The following is a 21,732-nucleotide window of genomic DNA, read 5'->3' as shown; positions in this document are numbered from 1 at the left end:
AAGTCAGACAGATTGTTTCACATCCCCACAAGGTCTTACTAGTTGTGTGACGTTGGGCAGGTTGCTTGACTTTAACCCTTGCTCACCCTTCACTCATTCATTCAATACTTATTCATCAAACATTTATAGAGCACATATTATGTGGCACTGTGTTAAGAACCAGCTAACCATGAGCAACTGATGTCTCCAACATGAAGGAACACCTTACAATATAATACAAGGAGTACTGTTACAGATATATAAACAGCACATTTTGCTTTCTGATCATAAGCTCCATTAATAATAATAAAAACAGCTAACATTTGTTAAGTTTTTCCTATATACCAGGCACTGTGCTAAAGGCTCTCTATGAATTATTTCACTCAATGCATTTAGAATGTCCTATAAAAACAATATGAGAGGGATACTATTTTTAGTTCCAATATGCAGATAAGAAAACTAAGGATCAGAGAGGTTTAGGACTTGTCAAATGTCACCTTAATAAGTGGAAGAATAGTGAGCAGAGTCCAGGGAGACTGACTTCAAAGCAAGCATTTTAAATTACTCTACTGCCTTCCACCAACAATTGCCAGATTGTTTCAGTGTTATTCATCACTGTATCCCCTGGTCATACTTAGTTCCTGACACATTATAGGTCTTGAAAAGTATTAATAAATATTTGTGGAAGGAAGTTGGGAAGAAATGAAAGGGAAGGGAAGGGCAGGGAAGAGAGGAAAGAAAGGAGGAAAGGAAGAAAGAAGGTTGGAAAGGAGGAAGGAGGGAAGGAAGAAAGGAAGGAAGGAAGGAAAAGGAAGGAAGGAAGGAGAAAGAAATAAGGAAAGAAAGAGAAAAAGACAAAAAGAAAAGAGTCCTGTGAGAAATAAGGGAATGGAGTAAGAAGCTCTGCCTAGAAGTCACAGAATTTTTATCAAGGATATGATATATGGGCAGGATTAAAGGACATGTAGTCATTTGCTAAGCCAAAAAGAGAACAGAAGTTACTCTATATCAGCTTGGGAATACAACACATTTTCACTCTCATCTGCCTCTAAGGATAGGCCTCACATTCTCTAATCCTCTAAAGTACCTAATCTTGGGCCACATGACCAGAAGACTCAGCATCATTGATCACCCCTCTCTATCTTATACCTTGGCCTAAATGACCTCTAACCCTACTGACAAGTCTGAACGTCTTCGGACCCCTACGTCTTGCTAATCATATAAAATATCATACTCTAATAACTATTATTTCAGGACATCTTGTGGGACTTCTTATTCAAACACTCTAGGTTTTGATAGAAAAAAATCACTTCTGGAAAAAATACCCACAGGAATATTAAGCATCAATAAATAATAGACCTCTTTCTGCATGATCTGTCCTCATTCTCTTATTTTAAACTTTCTTACAATTGCTCCAATTATGAGAGAAGGAAAAAACTGCCAGTTGCTTTAAAAAGTGCCTAGCCTTCCATATAATCACTGCTGCTATTCTTTCAAAGCTTTGATATTCATTGTTTCTCATCTACTTATGGGTGAATTATGCCAAGAGTCATGAAGACAAAACAACACAAAACAAAAAAATGGTCTTTGATGTTCAAAAGAGTGTCCTTAAAGTCACCAATATTACTTAGGTAAAATATTGGAAGTACATTTTATCTGTCTGTTCATTTCTTTGTTTGAATTGTTTGGAAATATCATCCTACTTACTTTTCATATACTTCATATAGACACAGCCTAAACCCACCACCAGTCCTTTCTAAAACCTGACCTTTTTATTTTCCTGAATATATTGTTTTCTGTGACTGTTACCTATATTGTTTTAGCATGTCTTTAGAGTATTGGGTAGTAATTTGCTTTCATGTGAAGCCCTGAATACATAGTTCTGTAGGGTATATACATACTACATGGCCCTTTTTTTTTTAACATCTTTATTTGAGTATAATTGCTTTACAATGGTGTGTTAGTTTTGCTACATAACAAAGTGAATCAGCTATACATATACATATATCCCCATATCTCCTCCCTCTTTCATCTCCCTCCCACCCTCCCTATCCCACCCCTCTAGGTGGTCACAAAGCACCGAGCTGATCTCCCTGTGTTATGCGGCTGCTTCCCACTAGCTATCTATTTTACATTTGGTAGTGTATATATGTCCATGCCACTCTCTCACTTCATCCCAGATTACCCTTCCCCCTCCCCGTGTCCTCAAGTCCATTCTCTATGTCTGCGTCTTTATTCCTGTCCTGCATGGCCCTTTTTTGATAACCCAAATGTAGAACCCAAGTTCCAAGCAAAAGTTCTGCCGAATATCAACCCAATGACTGGTCACATCTCCAAGGAAGACAATAGAAAATTGGTAAGTTCACTTTAGTTTCTTTCCCCAAATCTTGTTTTATTTCCACCTATATCAATACTCAATTCTTAATTATTTTCTTGATTTTATGTAACACAATACAACATGTAGCCTGGACTCTGAATGATTCTTCATTAATCAACACAAAATCCATGCAGATTGAACAGAGGGCTAACATCGATTGGAAGAAACTTTTACTGCATATTGGATTTTTGTCCTCCCAAACACCTGGCAAGGTAATGTCTCCATTTCACTACTCCTTAATTTGGAATTACAAAGGCAATTAGCTCTGTAATGAGTTAGAGCAAGTGAGGTGAAAGAGTAGGGAATAAACTGAACACCGGATGATGTCTGTTAATGCCAAGAAAAAAAAATGTCACTCGTTCTTGGTAAACATCTTTCAAATACATGTCTCTTTTGTATTTTTTAAAACTAAGGTGTGTAAAACATGTTGCTTAATATGTATGGAGAAAATCTAATTTGATATATTATGTGTAAAGATTGGCAGTCATGAGCACATGGGTCTCTACGTTATTGACTGAGTATATCAGTAAATTTTGCCTTCAGAAATTTGCAAATCATTGCTGCAGTACCTAAAAACTGAGACAGAAAGAAAAAAAAACAGTTCCTACTTTTATAAAATAACAGTTAAAATAGAGAATTAAAATAGAGAATTACTTCTGCAAGAGTCAACGTGGGCAAGTATTGAAAAGCTGAGATATAAAAGTGACAGCTGCAAGGTTAATTATTGCTGTGAGAAAGTAAAACTGCATACATTCAAAATGTGCAAAAAGTAGTGGGGAAAGATCTGCTCTACTTGTGCTGCATTTGGAAAAGCAAGATCTTTGGGCAACTGGTGCACTTAGCACTGGACTAGTTTATAGCTGGTGCTCAGTAAATGTTAGCTGAATCTCAATAGTCCAATTTAAAAATGACTCAAGTTGTTTACACTGGCTGTGATAAGAACCAGGTTACCCAGCCCATACAATGTAGCATCATAAAAATGACCCAGGCCAGGATCTGAATCTCAATCTGACACTAGCTGGATAACCATAACAAGTCATTTTACCTCTTTTGGATTCTTCAATTGTGAAACAGGGATATAATACCTAATTTGCAGATTTAATAGGAAAATGAAATGAGATTTCAAATGGTGGAATGCTTCTCAGTAAATGCTAGTTATTGTTGTTGATATTCTTAACTAGAAGAATTTCTGTTTCCCTAATCATTAAGATTAAGAAAATGAATCATTGTTCTTCGTGGTACCTATAAGCAAGAGAATGGTCCACATTTATCCAACAGGCAATCCTATCTGATTATCCATTATTATGGATAATGAATTATTATTCATTATCGACTGAAATGTTCATCTTGTTCAATTATAATTTGATAATACATTCTAAAGGGGAGTGGGAGCATTTTGGCTGCCTCTCCTTCCTCAGGGTCAAATCAGCATGTTGATAAGCTTGGCATAATTGTTTTCTCTGCAGGTTTACTGTCATTAGCATAAACTGTGAAATACCACCAGGACCATCTCAGTATATTCAGTTAACTGAGTCAATGAAACCTTGCCTCACTTTCCAGAAGTGTGTTGCTTATATTAATGTGTATTTATTTGCATTGAACATTCTGTTTTGAGGGCCTCCATTCTTGAACAACCTGCAATAGCTATCTTAGTGTACAAGAGAATTTCCCATATGTGAAATAAATACTGAAGGGCTTGAAGTACGGTTACACAAAGTCACCAAGAGGATAAGACTGAGTAAAAAAAGAAGTTAAATACACAAATTATATTTCATTCTAGAAAATATGTGTAGATGAGGCTATAATAGAGATGTCATAATCCTAAGAGTACTGATTTCCTATCAGTGACAATCATCATTATCTGCCTATCTAAATGTCACCAGCTTGATAACACATGAAATGAGCCCCAAATATATGTTATAAAATTGATTTAAATCACTGTGTTCAATATTTTTAAAACATAAATATGCATTCTATGAATGCTTACATGAGACTTTGCCATGCCTTTAGTTTAGTTGACAATGAAGTAATGCAAAACTTAAAGAGTAGAAAGCCTTTATAAACACCACAAAGGACACTAAAAGACTTGGAAGTACTTGTGAAATAAATACATAGATTTTTTAAAAAATTGAATACAAACGGTATGAGTGGTTTTCAAGTTCCTCTGGAATTACGTCTTAGATTTTAAAACATTCTAGGTCAAAAGTACAAAATTTCAAACTTATGTGATTTCCTAAATCACATAAATTAATCATCTATACCAAATTGTCAGCTTTCTCATTTGTCAGCATTCTGATTTGGTTAACTTTAGTGTATATTAATCACATAAAACAAGTTCAGGTGGTTATTGGTTCATATAATTATTTCTTTTGTGTCAACTCAAGAAGTAGAACTGTTACTAGTAAACTTTATTTGAAATACTTAATCACTCTTTCAAAGACATTTTATCACCTTATCTGTATGTATCAGTAAATCAAACCTCACATATTTGTCTCACAACCTCAGCTCACAGAATGTTAAGTCAAGATAATAAGAAGCATTGATCATACCCTGAATGAGATAGTCTGCATTACAAACACTCTCCCTGTAAACCATCCGTTATATGGAACATCTGTTACAAATTATCCAGCCTCCAGAACTGCTCTATTTAAGTGTTTCTGCAAAAGCCCACTGTCTCCACTTCTCCAAATGAGTTAGTTGGTGGCGCAAGGATTGTACCAAGTTCACTGTCACCATATGACAGCAGTCTTTTTCAATCTGTGCCTGGTTCTAATGGTACATTGCACAGTAATAAATGTCTTCTTACAGTTGTAGAGCAAAAATCCTCAGAGTATAAGCAAGTAGCCATCAAGAAACCACTAAGACAGTTCTTTCTCCATTATATCTCAGCCATTGCCCAATAAGTTAAACACTTAGGAAGTAATACTTACTCTTTTCTAAGTCCTAAGGGGACTATTGATTTGCTCAGTTAGTTAAAATATGAAATTAATGACCCCAGATACATGTTTGTCAACTTTTGCTCACTTCCATGACTGTGAAACATGTCCCTAGTCTCAAATAGATATCTTGCAGAACATGTTGGTATCAAGGAAAATCATGAAAGAAAATCTAAATACAGTCAACTCTACATATCTGTGGAGTCTGCATCTGCAGATTCAACCAACTGTGGATCAAAAATATTCAGGGGAAAAAAAGTTCTAGAAAGTTCCAAAAAAGCAAAACTTGAATTTATTGTGCAGGCAATTATTTATATAGCATTTATATTATATTTACAATTATTTGCATAGCATTTACATTTATTAGGTGTTATAATTAATCCAGAGATAATTTAAAGTATACAGGAGGATTGTGTAGATTACATGCAAATACTATGCTTTTTTATACAAGGGACTTGAGCATTCCCAAATTTTAGTATCTGAAGGGATCCTGGAACTAATCCCTGGTCAATGAGAACAAGTGAAAATTTATACTTCAGAAAAAAACATATTAAAGAAAGTCTACTACTTACAGTTTAGTCCACAGTATTGCCAAGGGTGCTCCTGTCTTAAAAAGAATGGCTTTATAAATATATGGCCTAATGTGTCTTTGGAAATAATAATTCCAAGTTTACTTCATGGTATATTTGAGGAAATATGTCACAGGGATATCTATAAATTATTGATAAAAGAATAGTAAGACTGAACGAATTTAAAAGTCCATATAGGCATACATCATTTTCTTGGTCTTAATTTGCATTGCAGAGTTGTAATGAGTCATACACAATAAACAAATATTGGATTTATAGAAAGCTTTGCAGAAGCATGGTACCTTGCATATTTTAGCACTCCATATGCTATTTTCCTACAGGATTTCTTCAACTCATCTGTTCTTAGAATTTATGTAATATTAGCTTACTAAATTAATTTCAAGATAGTGTCTGGGTTGCTTGAGGTTTTAAATAAACAAGTTGATTATTTTTAATTATTCTTGCCAGTTTGCACAATAGATCCTCAAATGTCTATTTTCCATTTCAGAAAGATCACCTTCAATGGATGGAGAGTAATACTTATATATTGGAATATATACAGTGTGTACAACTTCAACTCATGTAAAACTACATTAAATATTTATGCCTGCCTAACTACCTGAAATTATTGGTTAATTTACCTTTCACTTGAAGTTTGTAATAACTGACCAAGAAGTGTTTGTATTTTTCTAAAATAGAACACAAGAACTCTTTAAATAAACATTTTAAACGTAGTGATGTGTAGTCTCACGTTAGTAATTGAGTTCTTCAACCAAAAATGGCGCGAGTCATTTTAGCTTAAAACTCACAAGACGTCAAAATTCCAATGACAACCACATGTTCACAAATTATACTAAACAGGATAAATGTCATGAAATTCTAATTTTATTAGACTGATATGGGGAAGAGGTGGTATAATTTTTGTTTTTGCTTACAATGGAAGTAGAAAAATCATTATACTCTCAGTAAGATTGCGAAAGACATATATGCAAAGCATCCTCAGATCACCCGATGACCACTATCAGTGAAACTACATTGACAACTTCTATTAAGCAACAACAGTATAATAAAACAACATTGGAAAAGTGATTTACTGAGTCATCACAATTTACATTTGTTGTCAAAACTTTATTGCAAAGAAAAATACGCATACATTTTTAATAATTTAAATAGATTTTCCCTCCAAATCTTTCTACATCCTCTGAAGTCTTCCATTGCACTTTTGCTCCACCATTTTCAATGGCTTCTTTACTTTGACTTTTCTCATATGTTATCCAATGACTTTCCATCACACTCAGAATAAAATCTAAATTCATTACCATTATCTTCAAATCCCTTTATTATCTGGCACCTACTGACCTTTCCAACATTAACACCCTCCTCTAACATCTTCCTTCACTTTGCTTAAACCACACAAGAATTCTTTGTTCTACAAATATGCTAAACTCATAACACTTAGGATTTTTTTTTTAATTGACGTCTCTGACTGGAAAACTCTTGCCCATAATATTTATATGGCTAACTATCTCCTTCTCATCATTTATTTCTCAACTCCCTGTCTAATGTATCCTGCCTCTCCTCCACCCAATTTTTACCCCACTTTATTTTCTTCATTGCATTTATTACTATCTAAAATTATCTCATTCATTTGTTCATTGACTGCTTCTCCTCCCTGCAAAGTAAAATGTATAAGGGCAAGTATCTTCTTTATCTTGTTTACTGCCTAATGCCCAGAGTCTAGCACACAGTATATATTTCCTCAATATTGTTGAGCAAATTATTAAATGTATGAATGAATGAATATACAATCCTTTTCCCCAAAGAGAGTAATTACATTTTTAAAAAATCACATAAATAGGGAAGAATGTTCAATATATGGAGTAATAAATGAGTAAACAATAATTGTAGGCATTTAATATTAAATATATTGTCATGTCATATAACATGTCAACAAGCAGAAAAACAAATCCAGTGAAATGGGAGGAAAAACAATTTGGAATGGTGTGGTGGGAAAAGATTTTCAGAAGTTTCCTATGGCTGCAATCACAAAACTATTATATGAAGTATGGTGTTCCCATCTCTTTAAATACCTCAGCATTTTTTTAATGACTCATCTTTCACTCCACCCTATTCCTTGCAACATACACACACACACAGATTCTCACAGGAAATGTTAATCTAAATATTTAAAGTTAATTGCAAATAGCAAAAAACGACTTATGCTAGATTTTGGCAACATGGAGTACAGGCATACCTTGGAGATACTGTGGGTTTTGTTCCAAACAACCAAAATAAAGCAGATATCACAATAAAAAGAATCACACGAATTTTTTTGGTTTCCCAGTGTATATAAAAGTTATGCTTACACAGAAAAAGCTTTTGATAAAATACAACATCTGTTTATGATTAAAAAAACTCTTCAGAAAGTGGTCATAGAGAGAACCTACCTCAACATAAGAAAGGCCATATACAACAAACCTACAGCTAACGTCATACTCAACCATGAAAAGCTGAAACGTTTCCTCTAAGATCAGGAAGAAGACACGGATGTCCACTCTCACCACTTTTATTCAACATAGTTTTGGAAGTCCTAGCCACGGCAATCAGAGAAGAAAAAAAATACAAAGAATTCAAATTGGAAAAGAAGAAGTTAAACTGCCACTGTTTGCAGATGACATGATGCTATACATAGAAACTCCTAAAGACGTTACCAGAAAACTACTAGAGCTCATCAGTGAATTTGGTGAATTTGCAGGATACAAAATTAATATACAGAAATTTGTTGCATTTCTATACACTAACAACAAAAGATCAGAAAGAGAAATTAAGGAAACAGTGGCATTTACCATTGCATCAAAAAGAATAAAATATCTAGGAATAAACCAACTTAAGGAGGCAAAAGACCTATACTGAGAAAACTTTAAGACACTGATGAAAGAAATCAAAAATGACACAAACAGATAGAAAGAATACAATGTTCTTGGATTGGAAGAATTAATATTATCAAAATGACTATACGACCCAAGGCAATCTACAGATTCAATGCAATCCCCATCAAATTACCAATGGTATTTTTCACAGAACTAAAAAAAAACTTTTAAATTTGTATGAAAACACAAACGACCCTGAATAGCCAAAAAATCTTGAGAAAGAAAAACGGAGCTGGAGGAATCAGACTCCTTGACTTCAGAGTATACTACAAAGTGACAGTAAACAAAACAGTTTGGCATTGGCGCAAAAAAAAAGACATATAGATCAATGGAACAGGGTAGAAAGTCCACAGGTAAACCCATGCACCCATGGTCAACTAATCTATGACAAAAGAGGCAAGAATATACAATGGAGAAAAGACAGTCTCTTCAATAAGAGGTGGTGGGAAAACTGGACAGCTACATGTAAAAGAATGAAATTAGAACATTCTCTAACATCATACACAAAAATAAACTCAAAATGGATTAAAGACCTAAATATAAGACTGAATACTATAAAATTTCTAGAGGAAAACATAGGCAGAACACCCTTTGACATAAACTGCAGTAATATCTTTTTGGATCCATCTCCTAAAGTAATGGAAATAAAAACAAAAACAAACAAATGGGACCCACTGAAACTTAAAAGCTTTTGCACAGCAAAGTTAACCATAAGCAAAATGAAAAAGCCCTCAGAATGGGAGAAATATTTTCAAATAATTTAAATGACAAGGGATTCATTTCCAAAATATAAAAACAGCTCATACAGCTCAATATCAAAAAAAAAAAAATCAAAAAATAGGCATAAGATCTAAATAGACATTTCTCCAAAGAAGACACACAGATGGCCAAAAAGTACATGAAAAGATGCTCAATGTCACTAATTATTAGAGAAATGCAAATCAAAACTACAATGAGGTATCACCTCACACTAAAGAGAATGATCATCATCAAAAAGTCTACAAATAATAAATGCTGGAGAGGGTATGGAGAAAAGGGAACCCTCCTACACTGTTGGTGGGAATGTAAATTGGAATAGCCACTTTGGAGAACAGTATGGAAGTGCCTTAAAAAACTAAAAGTAGAGCTACCATATGATCTAGCAATCACACTCCTGGGCATATATCTAGAGAAAATCATAATTTGAAAAGATATATGCACCCTAATATTCATAGCAGCACTATTTACAAGAGCCAAAACATGGAAGCAACCTAAGTGGTCATGAACAAATGTATCAATAAAGAAGATGTGGTATATATACACAATGGAGTATTGCTCAGCCATAACAAAGAATGAGATAATGCCATTTGAAGAAACATGGATGGACCTAGGGATTATCACACTAAGTGAAGTAAGCCAGACACAGAAAGACAACTATCATATGTTACATTTATATATGGAATCTAAAATTGATAGAAATGAATTTATTTACAAAACAGAGATAAACTCACAGACATAGAAAACAAACTTATGGTTACCAAAGGGGAAAGGGAGGGGGAGGGACAAATTTGGAATTTTAGATTAAAATATACACACTACTATATATAAAATAGATAACCAACAAGGACCTACTGTATAGCATAGGGAACTATACTCAATACCTTATAATAACCTATAATGGAAAAGAATCTAAAAATGAATATATATATATATATGTATTACTGAATCACTTTGCTGTATACCTGAAACTAACACAACATTGTAAATCACATACATTTTAATTTTAAAAAGATCTGTGCTCACAACATATTGTAGTCTCTTAAGTGTGCATTAAGCCTCAAAAACAATGTACATACCTTAATTAAAAAATACTTTATTGCTAAAAAATGCTAACCATCATCTGAACCTTCAGTGAGTCACAATAGCAAAATCAAAAATCATATATCACCATAACAAATATAATAATAGGGAAAAAGTTTGAAATAGTGCAAGAACTACCAAAATGTGATCCAGAAACGTGAAGTGAGCAAATGCTGTGGGAAAAATGATGCTGATAGACTTGCTAGATTCAGGATTGCCATGAACCTTCAATTTATTAAAAAACAGTATCTGTGAAGTTCAATAAAAGGAGGTTTAACTGTAAATGGACAGGAAATTCAATAAGAAAGTTAAAGAAAAGGCTTATGTGTCATTGCCTTCCTCTGAGTTTCAGATGGACTCCACTTTACCTGTAAGGTCACCAGCTTTACCTAATTCAATTCCTACCTGAAATCCATGACTTTCTTGATGCCTATCATGCCGGCTTTTAAACTTGATCACCTTTTTTTCTGGTTATGAGCAAATGTAGGGCATAAAGAATCTAATGGAACAATGTTGACTCAACCCCTATAAAATCATGTTTTTCATTTCATATAAGCTCTCAATGTTTTTCAGCAATGTTGCTGTTCAACTCTTATTTATTCCCCATCACATAGCTCCCAATGACTATTCCTGACCTTTTCAACTCTCTTCAGGCTCCAAACTAGCGTCTTCCTGTGTCTGCAGTTCAGTGTTATCATTAGAATTATTTCAATTAAAATTTATTACATTAAGTTGAAAAGAAAACTCCTGAGATCCTCCTCCAGATTTCACCTTTATTGTACCATTATTCTTCCAATTTATTTAGCATGAAATTCTGGAATAATGTTTCATTCCCACTCTTGACTCTTCCTTTTTAATATCTAATGTGTTAGTCCACCTCCCATTTTAAAGCACTGACTGGCCTCCACTACCTACATAAAAATGCTCAAACTCATTGCCCTGCTGTTCAAGGTCTTCCCCCAACCTCCTTTTCTCCACATAAAATCCTGCTACTCTGATCAAACTTAAACCATCTGCCTGCCTGCTTTTCAGAAATGCCTTGAATTTTCCAGTCTTTGGGCATATTTTTTTACTTATCCCCTTTTGCCACCAAAAGAAAAAAAAAGTCACCTGTTCTATCTTTAAGTACTAGCCCAGAGGAACTGTTTTCTTGGAATATTCACTGAAAAACCCATCCTTCCAGCTTCACTGTCTAAAGAATTTTCTGTGTCCTAGAGATACAAAAGTGAATTTCTAACTCACCTGGCTGGAAAATGGCAAGATCTGCATGAGTTCCCATGTGTCAAGGTATTTAGTCAGCCTCCATCATTCAAAGCTGTCAAGTTTAGCTTTTCATTTTTGTCCTCACATGGCAATTTCTCCAGCCCTTTCAGGCCTTTTTTTTTTTTTAATGAATGTAGTAATGAGAATGACACAGATTATTTAATTGTGGGCTTGTAAAATAGGATTTTTCAATCTTGTTCTAAAATTCCTTCTTTAATTTTCAATAATATGTTGAACTTTATTGTCATAGGAATTCATTGGTTATAATATTACATGTTTAATAAGCCCCAAGTCTCTATCCAAAAGTGATTAATATATCCTATAGGTAAATTTTTAAGTCATTTTAGTAATTTCATTGTATTCTGTGTTTACTTCTCTGGCTGTTTGCTGCTAGTTGGCTAGCTGTTCTTTCAGTTTTCCTGATTAACTTTTAGTCATTCTTCAATTCCAAAAGATTTATTTGGAGTAATTAGATATTGTTGGAGATCCTCTTTTCAGATTATTTATGCTAATATAACCAGTCTTAGCACAGATAATGACTTATTCCAGTTTTAATCTTTGTAAACCAAGGGACTTCTGTTATACTTTGTATCTTAGGATGCTTCCAGTTGCAAGTAATATAAAGCCTAACTCAAATTGGCTTAAGCAATAAGAAATTTATTGGCTCTCTTGACAGGAAGCTAAAGCAGATTTTTTTCATTGGTTGATCCAATGTCTCAAGTTATTTTCAAGGACACGGGTTGGGTCCATCTCCATTCTGTCATCTTCAGTGCTGGCCTTACCCTAAAGCTCATGGTAATCATAGGCTGACTGCCAAGAATAATAGGGCCTAAATTCTTTCATGTTCACATACAACAGGAGAAAAAACTAGCGTATCTCTACAAATGTCTATCACTTCATCTGGCTTTGCCAATTTAGACCTTGTGCTTACTCCTGAACCAGTACCTATCATAATACAATTGTCACGATCTGATTGGCTTAGACCTAACTTCCTGAACCAGTCACTAGCAGGGGCAGGTGAGATTGCCAAGATGGGCATAGACTAATCAGGGCTACTGCATATAATGGGGGGTTAATTCCCTATACCACATTGGGACAGGTGGAGTGAATATTAGGGAGCCAACCACAAGGCTCACTTCATCTCTATCATATATTTTCTATCTCTAAATCCATTTTCAATCAATAAAAAAATTATTTGCCCCTGCTCATAATAATTCTTAAACTTCTGAAATCTACATTTTCTGTCTATGTTGAATTATGTGAAGAAGTGTTGCATATTAATGAATAGCACAGAGTTAAAACTCAGATATATATGCAATTAAGAATCAGAATTGAATCCCAAGTCCAGTATTGGAATATTGTGCTGTCTTGAGTGAGTCACTTGTACTTTCTGAGACTCAGTCTTCAGGTGTCAATACCAGATTTTCTGTAAAGATTAAAGAGAAAGTACATAATATTTAGTACATTACCTTCTACCTGATAGGTGTTCATTAAATCATTATTATTTCAGCACCACTTTTTCCCCTTTCCATTATAAACTCCCCTGAAGATAGAGATTGTTTATTGACTCCTCCAATAATAGTACATTTTTTTTCTTTTTCAAAGCATTTTCACATCTATCTTTATTTGTTTTGATAAATCAATGTGTTGCATAGGTTCTCATTTTTATTGGTAAAAAATGAGACATTGTGAGATCATATGACATTGTCAAAGTTCTTGAGTTAGTTAAAGGCCTAGCCAATGCTAGTATAGCTATTTACAAAGTACTATTACATACATTACCCTACACAGCCCTCACAATAATGACATAAGTTTGATGTTATCATCCCCTTTATAAAATGTAAGGAAACTGAGCATTAATGAGGTTCAGAAACTTGAATAAAGCTTTTACATAAAAGAGTCAGAACTGGAATAATATTCCTATGACTATCAAAATCTCTTTAGATCAGTTTTTCTTAAAATATAGGGTGCACAAAAATTCCAAGACAACCTGTATGAAATACAATGCTGAAGCTCTAGTCACAGAAATTGAAATTCAGTAGCTATTGAGTACAGCTCAGGAATCTAGATAATTTTTTACTAACATGCCAGAGATTTTGTTGCTCATCAAAGTCTGAAAGACACTAATAGCTTGTTTGTTGTTGCTGTTGCTTAGAAACACCATGATCTGATGGGTATCTAATTAAGAGAATTTACCAAAGATGAGAACATAGCATAATTAGAATATATATATTTAATATATATTGAGTATTTTTTCAGAATAAATGATTTTGTAAAGATATATTACTCTTTTTCATATTTTGATTGGGTCAAAAGGAAAAATGTGTAAAAAGATAGCCCAACAGCTATGCTAGCCCATTAGGTTAATAAAAATTATTCATTCATTCATTTATTACAAATCTATAGTGATAACACACTAAGTGCCAAGACCTGTACTAGGAAGTGGGACTACAATAGTAAGCAAATTACAAGCACAACTTCAGCCCTCCTGTACCTAAAATTCAAATAGGAAATCTACCCTTAATAGGAGATTTACACAAATAAGTAGAAACCTTCATAGATTTCAACTATGAATGAGAGGTACATGGTACTATATGAATGTATATAATCTTGTGATTTTACCTAGACAGGGCAGCAAGAGAAGTTTCCTCCAAAGCAGTGATACTTCAACAGAGATTTGAAATTTGAAGCCTAAACAGGTGTTAAATAGGCGAAGTGAGCAGAGACAAGAATTTCATGCTGAGGGACCAGGTTACACAGATAATGATGACGATGATGATAATGATGATAGATAAATAGATAGACAGATAGATATGAAATAACAATAATAATAAATATAATGGTAATGATAGGTAGATACAAAATAATAATAATATATATAATGATGATAATAATGATACATGGATAGATATAATAAATGGTGAACTTTACCAAATTAATGAGAAACAAAATTGCTTTTGAAAAAAATAATTAGAACTGTTTAGCTCTCACTTCCATCCTTAACTACCCCTGGTTTAAAAAAAAAATTATTCTCATGGGATCGAGAACAGTATGAAAGGGTCACGTAAATTAGGTAGGTAAAAAGTAAAGAAATTTAGGAACACCCTCTCGACTTCATGAGGAACATAATGATGGTAAGGAAGTATCTGAGGAAAAGGCAAAGAAAGATGCAATGCTATGTGAAGTTGAACTTTACAATACGTCAAAGTATGCCAGGAGACATTTCCTTGCATAAAAATAAATATGCTATCAATAACATCTTAAATAAGGGTATATCATAAGTCTTCATAATTCTTTTGTAAAGATGAAAACCTCAGCAACCAATTACTTCTAGGTATTAATATGTGATGTGATACAGGAAATCTACTCACATTGTTGACTATTACTTTTTAATGAAAGGTTTTGTTGTTATTTATATATGGTCTTTTAAATTTGATTTACACAAAATGGTCCTTTGTACTGGATAGTTCGTTGCATGTATTTAAACTATACATCATAAAAATAAAAAATACTCTTCATGGTCTGAGTTATCGACTTTATTTTTCTGCATTAATATAATCTTTCAGACAGTAGCTAAATCTCTTCCCTTAGTATTAGAAGAGCATGTTCATGACTTTACTTCTGTGATTGCTTTCCTTTCTTCTGACCCATATGCCTACATGTGTCTAGAAGTAAGAAGTGTCTGTCCCCAAGCAATATTTATGGGCTTAAAGACAGAACCAATTCTGTGTGTAAGATACCATGGCATATTTGGTATTGAATTTTTCATTTTAGTTTAATCAATTTAAAGCAAAGAACTGTTTAATGTTTTGAATCCCAACAAGTTTAATTTTTCACTTAAAACTTCTATATAAGAAAAATAGAAAGTCCCCCAAATCAAATAAAAATGAAAATAAAAACTGAGTAGATTTATTTTTTACAAAATAGATTTGTTTAAAAAATAACACGTACCAGTAGAAATATTTATTGAATAAGCAGGTGTCAAAATCAGGCAGAGAATGTGATGCTAGGTGAGAAAAAGAAGTTGCTTGCCACAGGGAGTCACGCTTAGCATTAGGAAGATGTTTTAAAGAATTATTCCTCAAAAAGGATTGGACAGTCACACCACAAAAATTCTAAAGCCTGGCACCACCAATTGATGTCTAATAGGAGAATGAACAATAATTTCACAGGAGGTCAGTATGCAGCTTCCTGTTTGTTGACATTAATTTGTCATAATTTGCTTTAAACAGGAAACGCCCCTCCACTGGCTGTCCAGACTAAAGCCAACACCTGCTTCCACTCATTTTCCTTCTAAAGGATAAGGACCCTTTTGATCTCGTTTTTTTGAGGAGGAATTTCTCTCTCTCCTTCCTCATCTGAAAAATAATAGGGTTGAACTAGAGGTTCTGGTTAATTTAAACATTCCAAGACTCTGTAACATGTTTAACTATTACATGAAGTCTTTAAGTCCTTGTTTCATGTCACCAGGATAAAAATAACAACTGTAAGTGTTACAAAGAGATAAATATTTTATTTGTTTTTCAACTATAAAAGTCAATGGCTTCTCAAGAGAAGACAAATTTCTAACTGAACATTAGGTCAGCAGAGTGAGCTGATCTGATAGCAATCTAACGGCAATCCTGGGGAGCCCTTGATTGAGACGGATTGAATTCATGAGAACATGGCTTCTGCCAAGGGCCTTTGTGCATTGTCATTTGCTCAGAGTCCTTACCATGAAGAAATAGGCAGACTGTGTCCATTTTTCTAAATGGTCTACTTTCAAATAAAATATTTATTTTAGTGACCCTATATAAGAGCACTATCATGGGTGTGGGAGAGAGGGGGACTTTCCAGATTCCTGACCATCTGACACTGAATCATTACACCTCAGTATAAAATTAATAAGATTTCTTCTAAATGACTGGCATCTATAAAACATTCAGACACTAGCTACAGTCACACATTTGTCATCTTATCTCTTATTAATCTATTTTCAAATATATCTTCTGTAAATTAGCTATAAAGTTCTTTGAAGAGAAAATTTACTCCCTGACTTTAAAAAAAGTCAAAAGATGTTGAAAATATGACCATCATTAACAGGCTTTAAAAACAAAATTATTGATTATACAATCAATATATAATATATAATATAATATAATATAATATAATATAATATAATATAATATAATATAATATAATATAATATTAATGTAATTCACTCCTAAATATATACAAGAAGCTAATTGCAGCCAGAATTCAGTACATGATGTCTAAAAGTACATTTTTCTCTGTAAATAGAGCATTGTAAACCAATACTAATATAATAACCATAAACTCATTTTCACTTTCATTATGGTTGAAAATTTCATTTAATGTGTTTTAATAGGTAAATCACATCACTAATTTTCTTTTTAGAAATTTCATGTAATGTCTGGAACATTTATGTTAACATATTTCCATACAAATAACCCAAAGAAAGTTTAGTATTAGTTGTTATTTTTTTTGTTTGTCTGTTTTTTAATACTGCACGTTCTTATTAGTCATCAATTTTATACACATCAGTGTATACATCTCAATCTCAATCGCCCAATTCAGCACACCACCATCCCCACCCTACCACGGTTTTCCCCCCTTGGTGTCCATACATTTGTTCTCTACATCTGTGTCTCAACTTCTGCCCTGCAAACCGGCTCATCTGTACCATTTTTCTAGGTTCCACATACATGCGTTAATATATGATATTTGTTTTTCTCTTTCTGACTTACTTCACTCTGTTTGACAGTCTCTAGATCTGTCCACATCTCAACAAATGACTCAATTTCATTCCTTTTTATGGCTGAGTAATATTCCATTGTATATATGTACCATATCTTCTTTATCCATTCATCTGTCGATGGGCATTTAGGTTGCTTCCATGACCTGGGTATTGTAAATAGTGCTGCAATGAACATTGGGGTGCATGTGTCTTTTTGAATTATGGTTTTCTCTGGGTATATGCCCAGTAGTGGGATTGTTAGATCATATGGTAATTCTGTTTTTAGTTTTTTAAGGAACCTCCATACTGTTCTCCATAGTGGCTGTATCAATTTACATTCCCACCAACAGGGCAAGAGGGTTCCTTTTTCTCTGAACCCTCTCCAGCATTTGTTGTTTGTAGATTTTCTGATGATGCCCATTCTAACTGGTGTGAGGTGATACCTCATGGGAGTTTTGATTTGCATTTCTCCAATAATTAGTGATGTTGAGCAGATTTTCATGTACTTCTTGGCCATCTGTATGTCTTCTTTGGAGAAATGTCTATTTAGGTCTTCTGCCCATTTTTGGATTGGGTTGTTTGTTTCTTTAATATTGAGCTGCATGAGCTGTTTATATATTTTTGAGATTAATCCTTTGTCCGTTGATTCGTTTGCAAATATTTTCTCCCATTCTGAGGGTTGTCTTTTCATCTTGTTTATGGTTTCCTTTGCTGTGTAAAAGCTTTGAAGTTTCATTAGGTCCCATTTGTTTATTTTTGTTTTTATTTCCATTACTCTTGGAGGTGGATCAAAAAAGATCTTGCTGTGATTTATGTCAAAGAGTGTTCTTCCTATGTTTTCCTCTAAGAGTTTTATAGTGTCCGGTCTTATATTTAGGTCTCTAACCCATTTTGAGTTTATTTTTCTGTATGGTGTTAGGGAGTGTTCTAATTTCATTCTTTTACATGTAGCTGTCCAGTTTTCCCAGCACCACTTATTGAAGAGACTGTCTTTTCTCCATTGTATATCTCTGCCTCCTTTGTCGATTAGTTGACCATAGGTGTATGGGTTTATCTCTGGGCTTTCTATCTTGTTCCATTGATCTATGTTTCTGTTTTTGTGCCAGTACCATATTGTCTTGATTACTGTAGCTTTGTAGTATAGTCTGAAGTCAGAGAGTCTGATTCCTCCAGCTCCGTTTATTTCCCTCAAGACTGCTTTGGCTATTCGGGGTCTTTTGTGTCTCCGTACAAATTTTAAGATGATTTATTCTAGTTCCGTAAAAAATGCCATTGGTAATTTGATATGGATTGCGTTGAATCTGTAGATTGCTTTGGGTAGTTTAGTCATTTTCACAATATTGATTCTTCCAATCCAAGAACATGGTATAACTCTACATCTGCTGGTATCATCTTTAATTTCTTTCATCAGTGTCTTATAGTTTTCTGCATACAGGTCTTTTGTCTCCCTAGGTAGGTTTATTCCTAGGTATTTTATTCTTTTTGTTGCAATGGTAAATGGGAGTGTTTCCTTAATTTCTCTTTCAGATTTTTCATCATTAGTGTATAGGAACGCAAGAGATTTCTGTGCATTAATTTTGTATCCTTATACTTTACCAAATTCACTGATTAGCTTTAGTAGTTTTCTGGTAACATCTTTAGAATTCTCTATGTATAATATGTCATCTGCAAACAGTGACAGCTTTACTTCTTCTTTTCCAATTTGTATTCCTTTTATTTCTTTTTCTTCTCTGATTGCCGTGGCTAGGACTTCCAAAACTATGTTGAATAATAGTGGTGAGACTGGACATCCTTGTCTCCTTCCTGATCTTAGAGGAAATGCTTTCAGTTTTTCACCATTGAGAATGATGTTTGCTGTGGGTTTGTCGTGTATGGCCTTTATTATGTTGAGGTAGGTTCCCTCTATGCCCACTTTCTGGAGAGTTTTTATTATAAATGGGTGTTGAATTTTGTCAAAAGCCTTTTCTGCATCTATTGAGATGATCATATGGTTTTCATTCTTCAATTTGTTAATATGGTGTATCACATTGATTGATTTGCATATATTAAAGAATCCTTGCATCCCTGGGATAAATCCCACTTGATCGTGGTGTATGATCCTTTTAATGTGCTGCTGGATTCTGTTTGCTAGTATTTTGTTGAGGATTTTTGCATCTATATTCATCAGTGATATTGGTCTGTAATTTTCTTTTTTTGTAGTATATTTGTCTGATTTTGGTAACAGCATGATGTTGGCCTCATAGAATGAGTTTGGGAGTGTTCCTTCCTCTGCAATATTTTGGAAGAGTTTGAGAAGGATGGGTGTTAGCTCTTCTCTAAATGTTCGATAGAATTCCCCTGTGAAACCATCTGGTCATGGACTTTTGTTTGTTGGAAGAATTTTAATCACAGTTTCAATTTCATTACTTGTGATTGGTCTGTTCATATTTTCTGTTTCTTCCTGGTTCAGTCTTGGAAGGTTATACCTTTCTAAGAATTTGTCCTTTTCTTCCAGGTTGTCCATTTTATTGGCATAGAATTGCTTGTAGTAGTCTCTTAGGATGCTTTGTATTTCTGCAGTGTCTGTTGTAACTTCTCCTTTTTCATTTCTAATTTTATTGATTTGAGTCCTCTCCCTCTTTTTCTTGATGAGTCTGGCTAATGGATTATCAATGTTGTTTATCTTCTCAAAGAACCAGCTTTTGGTTTTATTGATCCTTGCTGTTGTTTTCTTTGTTTCTATTTCACTTATTTCTGCTCTGATCTTTATGATTTCTTTCCTTCTGCTAACTTTGGGTTTTGTTTGTTCTTCTTTGTCTAGTTCCTTTAGGTGTAAGGTTAGATGGTTTACTTCAGATTTTCCTTGTTTCTTGAGGTAGGATTGTATAGCTATAAACTTCCCCCTTAGACCTGATTTTGCTGCATCCCATAGGTTTTGGATCATCGTGTTTTCATTGTCATTTATCTCTAGGTATTTTTTGATTTCCTCTTTGACTTCTTCACTGATTTCTTGGTTATTTAGTAACGTATTGTTTAGCCTCCCTGTGTTTGTGTTTTTTACATTTTTTTCCCTGTAATTCATTTCTAATCTCATAGCGTTGTGGTCAGAAAAGATGCTTGATATGACTTCAATTTTCTTAAGTTTACTGAGGCTTGATTTGTGACCCAAGACGTGATCTATCCTGGAGAATGTTCCGTGCACACTTGAGAAGAAAATGTAATCTGCTCTTTTTGGATGGAATGTCCTATAAATATCAATTAAATCTATCTGTTCTATTGTGTCATTTAAAGCTTCTGTTTCCTTATTTATTTTCATTTTGGATGATCTGTCCATTGGTGTAAGGGAGGTGTTAAAGTCCCCCACTATTATTGTGTTACTGTCGATTTCCTCTTTTATAGCTGTTAGCAGTTGCCTTATGTATTGAGGTGCTCCTATGTTGGGTGCATATATATTTATAATTGTTATGTCTTCTTCTTGGATTGGTCCCTTGATCATTATGTAGTGTCCTTCCTTGTCTCTTGTAACATTCTTTATTTTAAAGTCGATTTTATCTGATATGAGTATAGTTACTCCAGCTTTCTTTTGATTTCCATTTGCATGGAATACCTTTTTCCATCCCCTCACTTTCAGTCTGTATGTGTCCCTAGGTTGGAAGTGGGTCTCTTGTAGACAGTATATATATGGGTCTTGTTTTTGTATCCATTCAGCAAGCCTGTGTCTTTTGGTTGGAGCATTTAATCCATTCACGTTTAAGATAATTATCGAGATGTATGTTCCTATGACCATTTTCTTAATTGTTTTGGGTTTGTCTTTGTAGGTCCTTTTCTTCTCTTGTGTTTCCCACTTAGAGAAGTTCCTTTAGCATTTGTTGTAGAGCTGGTTTGGTGGTGCTGAATTATCTTAGCTTTTGCTTGTCTGTAAAGCTTTTGATTTCTCCATCGAATCTGAATGCGATCCTTGCCAGGTAGAGTAATCTTGGTTGTAGGTTTTCCCTTTCATCACTTTAAATATATCATGCCACTCCCTTCTGGCTTGTAGAGTTTCTGCTGAGAAATCAGCTGTTAACCTTATGGGAGTTCCCCTGTATGTTATTTGTCGGTTTTCCCTTGCTGCTTTCAATAA

General features: G+C 34.0%; 1 protein-coding gene across 3 annotated transcripts in view; it reads left to right on the top strand.

The window, feature by feature from the left end:
• The window catches only part of CNTN5 (contactin 5), a 1,391,352-nt gene that overhangs the window by 1,247,184 nt on the left and 122,436 nt on the right, over nt 1–21,732 (top strand). The window lies entirely within an intron of this gene.

The sequence above is a fragment of the Eubalaena glacialis genome, chromosome 10, assembly GCF_028564815.1.
Source record: "Eubalaena glacialis isolate mEubGla1 chromosome 10, mEubGla1.1.hap2.+ XY, whole genome shotgun sequence".
Taxonomy (NCBI): domain Eukaryota; kingdom Metazoa; phylum Chordata; class Mammalia; order Artiodactyla; family Balaenidae; genus Eubalaena; species Eubalaena glacialis.
This window is presented reverse-complemented; position numbering and strand designations above follow the sequence as displayed.